Here is a 10,278-nt window from a genome sequence, read left to right on the forward strand (position 1 = left end):
GACAACTATGTTGTTTTCTTGTTCTCTTTTGGCAATTTTCCCAAAAACTTATTACATAATTAGATGGACCAACATATTTCTCTAATAATTCTAAGAGTCATCCTAGTGATGACACGTGGCTACAAAAAGAAGTTGTAATGTTTCACAAATAATATATAGGGGATTTGAATAAATACTTTATAGACCCAACTTGGTTGCACCACTCAACGTTAATGTGAGCTCTATAAAGGAGAGATAATTGCCGGTTGTAAGGAATAACATATCGATTGTCACATCGCACTCCATTTTTCAGAACATAATTTTCTGAATGTTGACGCCTTCTGTAAACCGGAAATCCTTCTTTATTAATACTGGTCGTCTCAGAAAATGATTTAGGATATGACTTAGAGCAACGGCCATTCTCCATGCATGGTGAATTCATATTAGCTGCTCCACATGGTCCATGAATCATCGTATCCTTAATGATCTCAAAAAGTTCTGGTTCTTCCTTTTTATTAGGAATCTCAGCATATATTATGTTGTCAATGTCCTCTGTTGTAGGCTGCTTGATTTTCTTCATGAATAGGAGAATGTGAGCATGCGGTAAACCACGCTTCTGGAACTCAATTGTGTACATAGCTGTTTCACGCAAAAACAAACATTTTAGACGTCAATGAGATCAAACATAAACTGTGTAACAACATTAAAACAAAATTTCACAGCGGACTTTAACTTACATGCGCTGGTCTCTCCCAAAATATTCTTCTTGGTTAAAGCATCCATCAATGAATCAAGTTTGATCTTGAAAATTCTACAAATAATGTCTGATCTATCTTCTGCCTTTAGCTTCCTCGCTTTCACATATCTGGTGATCTCTGGCCATTTGGGATTACACGTGAAAGTGATGAAAAGGTCTGGGAATCCGAAATGCTTGCATATTGTCATAGCATCCAAGTAATTGTTCTTCATTTATCTAGGACTCCCCACGAAAGAAGCTGGTAAAGTAAACTCAGATCCTTGCTCATTCATATCCACTTTGCCTGCATTCTCCGACTCTTTTATGGAATCATAACTATCAGATCGCAAGGAAGTTTGATTTAGCTTCAAATATCGCAGACGATTAGACTCAATTGTTGTGAAGGCATCCACCACAAATTGTTGAAATAGCCTTCTAGAATGTAGGAGACAATGAGACTCATTCTTACGTTCATGCAAGCGAAAAGCAAAGAATTGCCTCATACTGATATTAGGCTTCTTCTATTTTTTTGTAATCTTCGTTGCCCCTTTCTTAATACCGAGTCTGAATCCATCTTCTCCATACGTAAACAAAAGAGGATACTGAAGTGCAAGATAAGAAGCATGAATCTCGTTAATTCTCAACAGTTTCCCTGATTTTTGTTGTAGAACAATATCCCTTCTGTCCATATCAAGACTAAAATCTCCAGGAATAAGGGCAGCAACCTCTGAGGCAGAGGGTGTGTTATATGTCCTTCCGTCCTTTAACCTCTCACTAACAATCCTCATATGAAATGAATCTTCAGGATCTGTGTTGAAGCGATCTCTTGCTGATCTAAACTTTTTTACATATGGATTGACCTCATTCAACATCCTCATCAAAGCATCAATAATATCTTTCCTGAGATTATCCTTTTTCTTGACCTGAATTTTCTGTTTTCCAGAGCTGTAAAAATATAAGTACAAACTATGTTAGTTATAACATCTTGATGAGAGTGAGAGCTAGTCAAATAAACATTGTAATACCTTAAACATTTTGCTCTGTTTTCAACTTCATTCTCTGTGTCAACTATGTATAGGTGTCCGAATTTCGCTTCACTTCCTTCAGGTGGAGTTAAATTCCTAATTAAGTGATAGTTTTCTCCTTGTAGTTGAAACATATCAGGTCCTTTACCCTTCTTTAAAGTCCTCTGAACTTTTCCACCAAGTGAAGTGAAAGAAAAAACCATATTGTAAGGTCGTATATGTTTTTGGAAATGCCTGCTTCGTGGATCATCCCCTTCCAAAAGCTTTTTTAGAATAGTTGGTGGCTCCTTCAATAGAGGCAACTGAACTTGACCTTGTATGCAACATAAAGAAAAAGTAGGATTCTTTGCATTTCTATGCTTGTTTAGCCGTTCTCCATACCACATTATAGCTCCACAGTGTGAACATTTGTAGTCAGGATCACCGTCATCTAAATATTCTGCAGAAAGAAAAAAATACATTAAAACTTCTGATGTTTGTAGCAAAAAGGTAGAATGTCATATCTAAATTGAAACTGCAATCAGATTCGTTACCATTTTCTTTTAAATCTTGTTTTTTCTTCGCTGTGTAGTTTACCACTGTGGTGCCTGTAACATCAGGGCGTTGTGAATCTCCAGTTTTTTTAGTTACAACGTTTACCAGAAGCTCTACATCCACATCCGTAGGATCATCTATGTCAGATTCCTCTGTTTCTGTATCAGTATTATCTTGAGAACTACAGTCAAATACTTGTAATTCATCAGTATCTTCTATTCCTGCATATGAATAGATAATATTAATATAAATTCAAAGTGTAAAACTAAAGTGTAGGCAATTACATTACATCAAACCTCCAAATAAATCATTTCCAACTACAGCATCATCTTCGTATATGTTCTGAGCCGAGGCATTGCTTTTAGGTGATGGTAACTTTTCATTTTTTTCCTTAAATGTGAGATATTCGTAATATCTTTCAGTACATTACGTGTTGACCTTCTTGAAGTTGAAGCTCCTTTCTTTTGAATCCCAGGTTTAATAGAGCTGAAGCTTGTCTTTTCTAGATCCCCTGGTTTAAAATTAGTAATATGGTTGTAATGAGTATAAGTAATTAAAAGATACACGGCTTGTTTTAAGTAAAAACAGAAGTATGCAAACTTGTTAATGATGCGAAGCAAGATCTCAGCTCTGGGGTGTCTGGAACTTGTGATCTAATTTGGTCGAGACCTTGGAAACATATCAAAATTAAACTCATTATAAAGGATTTCAAGGTTAAGCGATTTGTGGTGATAAGCATGGTTGGACATGAAACACTTACCAAGGACACACCTTCGTATATTTCTTGGTGTCTGCGGTGAAAGCATGCTTATCTGGTCATATGGGGTTGTATTGCTTGGTACTTGCCGGTTTTCAAAGTTTTCAAAGAGTCTATAATATATAGAGCATAAAGGAATTTCTTTAAAGGCTATAGTACTTGAAGAACTGTGCCTTTGAGGTTTAACTAATGAGGTTGTCGTTTTTTCTGTTGCAGGTTCGACTCCAGTGATTGGTTCCAGTTTTTTCCGTTTCATCTTCAGAAAATCGAGACCAAGAAATTTTCCTCGTTTCAGTAAGAGGATGAGAGAGTAGCTGAAAGAGGAGATTGGCCGTGTATGATAAATTTATTTAAGAGGTATTCTTCAATTACTTTTTCTAATTCTAGATTCATAATATATGGTTGGCTTTAATTTAGGAAAACTGTTGATAACAATTAGGATTCTTGATATCTTTTTTTCAGTGATATACTTCTGATTTTGGTACTCTACTTTATATAACTTTAAATTGTTTTTAAAGGTCGTAGTAAATGGAGATTACAAAGGCCTGTGAAGAATAAGGAAGCATCAAAGTGTTATATGAATCAAAACTGTCTTATAGCAGGCGACTACTATGATATTGAACAGGTATGTCATGTATAAACTCATCTTATACTTCTTTGATAGTTTGTAGGATGGTAAGAATAGGTAAACCAGACAAAATTTGGTTTAGTTAGGAGAATCGAATGGTTAGTTAGGTGGTTAGTTAGGTTAATCTATTGATTATTTAATTGAATTTTGAAGACTGGTTGTCCATTGTTTAGATGTTGAACTAATAGAATGGAAAAGTCAGATCAAATTGTATAGAGTCTGATCTAATTATACAATCTAATTTATGGAATCATATAGGAAATCTCAATATTATTAAATATAGAAAACCAATAAAAAGCAATGCATAAATCATAAAGTTCAGAAATAATTAAAGTAAAAAACATTATTAAACATAGGGGGGAGGGGTGGTTGATGGCGAAGTGGACACATTCTCTTGAGACTATTCCTTCTTTTCCTTCTCTTGTTTGATCATTTTGGTGCACAGCTTCTTGGAAGAAGATGATATGTCTGTTAGATCAGAATGATCTACTTTGCGCTTTGTGATGGGAGTGGGACAATCTTCTGATGACTTCTGATCCAACATCAGAACCTAAAATTAGATCAAATTAATCAGTAAGATTGTATTATAAAAATCCAAGTTAAAACAGACACAAAGTAAGACCAAATATAAAATTTCAAGTTAAAACAGACAAAAAAGAAGACCAAATGTAAGGCTCACGTTTTTTAATACTAATAAACTTACAGATCCAGATGACATGGTGGAAGATGTTGTGGCCATGCCAGAAAATGAGTAAGAGCCATTTTCAATACTTAGAACTTTATCTCCAGAACAAACCTCTAAAACCACAAACGTGTCCGCTCCATTTGTAACATTATCAGAGCTTATATAAAGCCCAAAACAGAAAGACTTTCCAACCAAACTAAGAATATGTTCTGGTAGTATCTCTGGATCTTCAATCTACAAAAAAATAGCAATATATTTATTTGTTAATATGGGTAATGTTAGTGGTTTACGCACAATTTAAACAAAATAATACCTCTTCATAAGAGCCATCCCATAGCTCTTCAGCTTTAACTCCAACGATTGACTGACAAACAGATCCTAGCAACATTAGGTTACATGTCCCTGTGTCATCTTTCACAACCAAATGTAGTTTGAATCTACTCAAACAAAAAAAAAAATTGTATTGTTAGGGCATGTATGGGAATAAATAAGGTAATACGGGTATAAGCTTTGAAATTAATTACTTGGGTGACACGTTAGTGATATTGGAACGGCAGACTTCACAGCGAAACAATGGTTTATCTTTCTTTGTCATCCTCCCATAATCAACGTTGGGGAGCTTAATGACACGTTTCTGGTGCCGGTTACAACCAAAATAGAACCATGCCCAATCTGTATCTATTGCCTCAATAGAACATATTATTTTGCAAATCTCCACCTATATTGGTTAAAAAAGAAAACGTTATGTGATTTTATGTTGATAACATTAAACCATTTGAAAAAAATTCAGAGCAGACAACATATGTACCTGATTGGCCTCATTGACTTCTGCAATCGATTTGATCTCAGCATCATTCCAGTCATATTTAATTCTTTTACCATCCTTCTTTCCATCTTGTTTGTCCACCAGCGCAACAGATAGATGATCATCTGACAGCCTACAAAGAATTAAGATCACACCAACATCAGTGTGTGGATATGGTTCTATAATACACACATGAAAACAACACTAAAAGAAATCGATGTTTAACCTTTCTGTTAAATCTGTAAGTTCAGGGATCATCGGATTCAAGTAGAGGCGTGTTGCATGAAAAGCGTTTGTGATTTGTACCTCACCTAGTTAACATAGATTAAATTAGGCGCAAAAATATAGAGAAAAAAGTATTTTTACACGTTTAAAAATACAATTTAAATACCTCTAAAGTCTTTGATTTTTGCAAACCTGATCAAACAAACAATTGATTGATCTTTGTCCTCAGTAAAAGGTTCAAGTTGCTCAGCATAATTTTCCCAAAGACAACATGCAATGTTGTTTCCTCTGTAGATTAAAATGGAAAGATGATTAGTATACTAATGAAGTAGATTTATTGCTATAATAATATAATGAACAAAATGTGTTTTAGAAAACAAACTCTGTGTCAACCAAGCGAAATTGAACCCTTTTTTGTCTTCTCCTCCAACTTGCACGGTCTGAACATCACCAAGCTCATGAACTCTGCCAATTACATCTGAGAGAAAAAGAGACACAAAGTTAATACAATTGTGATATCGTATATAAAACACACACGAATATAAAACACCAAGTTCATGAACGTGCATATGTATATGAATAGATTCGAATTATAGATTACCTATGAGGAAATTTGGTTTTAGAGTTCCATTTTGAATTTCTTCATACTTGGCAAGAGATAGGAAATTGCTTTCATCAGCTAAATCAGAACTCGAAACCACAGCATCGTCTGCTATAGTCATCTTGTACTTATGTTTTTTTGTTCGGTATTGACCACCAGCTGGAGATACAGATAAGTTTTGAACAACTCCCCATTTATCAATAGGTAAAGCACGTTGAAGTCGGTACATGAGACTTGGTTTGCAAGAAGCCTGAATCTTGTTTCCCTATAATAAAACAGATACGAGTAGATTAGATTCAAACTATAATAAATAATTTATAAAGACACGAAAGTTTAAAATATAAAGTTACCCATTGATCTGCTAAAATCATCTCAAAGCTATCACCTCCGAAAGGTGTGTGTTGCTTAAATGAATGCAAACATTTGACCTGAACTCTCCAATTGTTTTTGAAAGGTCTCAATTTTGTGAAAGGAACAAAAGCCATAACGATTGACATGTTTACTATTTGGTTTTCTTTGATACGTTTTTGACGTTAAAAGGAGTGGATATATATAGTTGTGATTTGAAAGATTTGGTTAAATTGGCAAAAGTATAAAAAGATTTACTTTGTTGTGAGCTTCACGCAAAATCTGTTGATTATATTACCTTATTTATGAAATCATATTTAAAAGAGAATATCCTTTCTAACGATAAGGAATAGATTGTTTTGTAAGATTTTAAATCAGAAAATATAGATTGTATTTGTTAATTGAAACCGTGCATTAATCAAAAGTCAGCGTAGGAATAGGAAAAAATAATAATGTTGTTTTGTTTTGGAAAAGAGATATTTTGTTATGATATTGGGCATGTAGAAATCGTTATTTAGAAAAATTTGTTTTGATTATGGAAGGATTAAAACTTCCGATTTGTTATTGAATTGGGATAAAATATTCTCAGAACAATCGTTTAAAATTGTAGGGGAGATATAACTTAATTGGGTTGGTAATAAGAGTAACAAAATCGTATTGGACATTGGATTGGGCCATGAATCGTTAATTGCTTAAAAGATCTGATAAAAGGAGAAGTACAAAAAATTCAGTGGCATAGGTATGTAATATTTGTGGAAAACTAAGGGGTATTATCTTTTTGTACTTCAGTTTTAATATATTAGATAATACCTCTTCATAAGAGCCATCCCATAGCTCTTCAGCTTTAACTCCAACGATTGACTGACAAACAGATCCTAGCAACATTAGGTTACATGTCCCTGTGTCATCTTTCACAACCAAATGTAGTTTGAATCTACTCAAACAAAAAAAAATTTGTATTGTTAGGACATGTATGGGAATAAATAAGGTAATACGGGTATAAGCTTTGAAATTAATTACTTGGGTGACACGTTAGTGATATTGGAACGGCAGACTTCACAGCGAAACAATGGTTTATCTTTCTTTGTCATCCTCCCATAATCAACGTTGGGGAGCTTAATGACACGTTTCTGGTGCCGGTTACAACCAAAATAGAACCATGCCCAATCTGTATCTATTGCCTCAATAGAACATATTATTTTGCAAATCTCCACCTATATTGGTTAAAAAAGAAAACGTTATGTGATTTTATGTTGATAACATTAAACCATTTGAAAAAAATTCAGAGCAGACAACATATGTACCTGATTGGCCTCATTGACTTCTGCAATCGATTTGATCTCAGCATCATTCCAGTCATATTTAATTCTTTTACCATCCTTCTTTCCATCTTGTTTGTCCACCAGCGCAACAGATAGATGATCATCTGACAGCCTACAAAGAATTAAGATCACACCAACATCAGTGTGTGGATATGGTTCTATAATACACACATGAAAACAACACTAAAAGAAATCGATGTTTAACCTTTCTGTTAAATCTGTAAGTTCAGGGATCATCGGATTCAAGTAGAGGCGTGTTGCATGAAAAGCGTTTGTGATTTGTACCTCACCTAGTTAACATAGATTAAATTAGGCGCAAAAATATAGAGAAAAAAGTATTTTTACACGTTTAAAAATACAATTTAAATACCTCTAAAGTCTTTGATTTTTGCAAACCTGATCAAACAAACAATTGATTGATCTTTGTCCTCAGTAAAAGGTTCAAGTTGCTCAGCATAATTTTCCCAAAGACAACATGCAATGTTGTTTCCTCTGTAGATTAAAATGGAAAGATGATTAGTATACTAATGAAGTAGATTTATTGCTATAATAATATAATGAACAAAATGTGTTTTAGAAAACAAACTCTGTGTCAACCAAGCGAAATTGAACCCTTTTTTGTCTTCTCCTCCAACTTGCACGGTCTGAACATCACCAAGCTCATGAACTCTGCCAATTACATCTGAGAGAAAAAGAGACACAAAGTTAATACAATTGTGATATCGTATATAAAACACACACGAATATAAAACACCAAGTTCATGAACGTGCATATGTATATGAATAGATTCGAATTATAGATTACCTATGAGGAAATTTGGTTTTAGAGTTCCATTTTGAATTTCTTCATACTTGGCAAGAGATAGGAAATTGCTTTCATCAGCTAAATCAGAACTCGAAACCACAGCATCGTCTGCTATAGTCATCTTGTACTTATGTTTTTTTGTTCGGTATTGACCATCAGCTGGAGATACAGATAAGTTTTGAACAACTCCCCATTTATCAATAGGTAAAGCACGTTGAAGTCGGTACATGAGACTTGGTTTGCAAGAAGCCTGAATCTTGTTTCCCTATAATAAAACAGATACGAGTAGATTAGATTCAAACTATAATAAATAATTTATAAAGACACGAAAGTTTAAAATATAAAGTTACCCATTGATCTGCTAAAATCATCTCAAAGCTATCACCTCCGAAAGGTGTGTGTTGCTTAAATGAATGCAAACATTTGACCTGAACTCTCCAATTGTTTTTGAAAGGTCTCAATTTTGTGAAAGGAACAAAAGCCATAACGATTGACATGTTTACTATTTGGTTTTCTTTGATACGTTTTTGACGTTAAAAGGAGTGGATATATATAGTTGTGATTTGAAAGATTTGGTTAAATTGGCAAAAGTATAAAAAGATTTACTTTGTTGTGAGCTTCACGCAAAATCTGTTGATTATATTACCTTATTTATGAAATCATATTTAAAAGAGAATATCCTTTCTAACGATAAGGAATAGATTGTTTTGTAAGATTTTAAATCAGAAAATATAGATTGTATTTGTTAATTGAAACCGTGCATTAATCAAAAGTCAGCGTAGGAATAGGAAAAAATAATAATGTTGTTTTGTTTTGGAAAAGAGATATTTTGTTATGATATTGGGCGTATTGGGCTGCTCAAACATTGGGCTTCATGATTTAAGTTGGTCCAAGTACGGTCTCATATACAGTTTCATCCTATGCGTCGAGACAACGTCGCCGTCTTATCGATCGGACTTACGCTGCAAAACGGCTGCATAACCCTTTCGTTCAATTAGCGTAATTAGCGCTTCCATTTACTCCATTAAACCAGAACCTCCACTAACTTGCATTCAGTAACACCCTCGCCCTCCTCAAAGGTTACGGATCTATATAAATAAGAATGTAAGCTTCGGTAAATTTCTAATCTTTTTCCCTATAACCGTGATCAATCTTCTTTTTCAAACAGATTTTAAAGCTCCTTGGCAAAGTAACGTTTCTGAAGTCTCAAGCTTTTCACCACCTCTGTATTTCTCGGCAAAACCGGAACCGTCATCTCTCGCCTCCCGCCGAAAGCTTATGCGGCGCTGCGAAGTGTGTTTAAGGCGAAGATGTCGCTGCATAAGAATACTTCGGCCGTCTCGATCTTGGACATGTGTTTTTATCTCACCGGGTTTAAGACGGTGACGATCCCGACGGTGTCGTTCTTCTTCAGTGGTGGCGTCATTCTGGAGCTCTCGATCCCGACGGTGTCGTTCCAAATTATAATCACTTAGGTCTTTATCAAAGTCAAAACTCAAAGTAGATGTACCGTATAATCACTCAGATAACGAAGAGATGATGCACCCTGCATTCACCATGAAATCTGTTGGAGTTTTGGTTCTGCTTACTGTTCTATCATCAGGTATATGCGATCTGATTTAATCTCATTGGTCTTCTCTGTTTCCGAAAACCCATACCTTTGCAATCGATATGATCTCCCTTGCTTTATGTCGTTGTTTCTCATCTTCAACTTATCCAAAGAAGTCAGCTGATGTGACAAAGTTGCAGATTGGTATCAAGGTATGCTGAAAAGCTCTTTCACGTGGTTAAGTTTTGGAAAGAATTGGTACTAACTTCCATGGTGAAC

General features: G+C 34.7%; 1 long non-coding RNA gene across 3 annotated transcripts; it reads left to right on the forward strand.

Annotated features, from left to right (window-relative positions):
• Positions 1-3,252: 3,252 nt before the first annotated feature.
• LOC106310906 lies at positions 3,253-10,256 on the forward strand. Of its 3 annotated transcripts, XR_001263888.1 has the most exons (4): positions 3,253-3,388; positions 3,550-3,656; positions 4,105-9,529; positions 9,619-10,256. It is a non-coding gene; the product is annotated as an uncharacterized LOC106310906 (long non-coding RNA). The 3 variants fall into 3 exon arrangements; XR_001263886.1 differs by having other exon boundaries at positions 3,550-9,554; XR_001263885.1 differs by having other exon boundaries at positions 3,550-9,529.
• The last annotated feature ends 22 nt before the right edge of the window (positions 10,257-10,278 follow it).

Source organism: Brassica oleracea, chromosome C1 (assembly GCF_000695525.1).
Source record: "Brassica oleracea var. oleracea cultivar TO1000 chromosome C1, BOL, whole genome shotgun sequence".
Lineage (NCBI taxonomy): Eukaryota > Viridiplantae > Streptophyta > Magnoliopsida > Brassicales > Brassicaceae > Brassica > Brassica oleracea.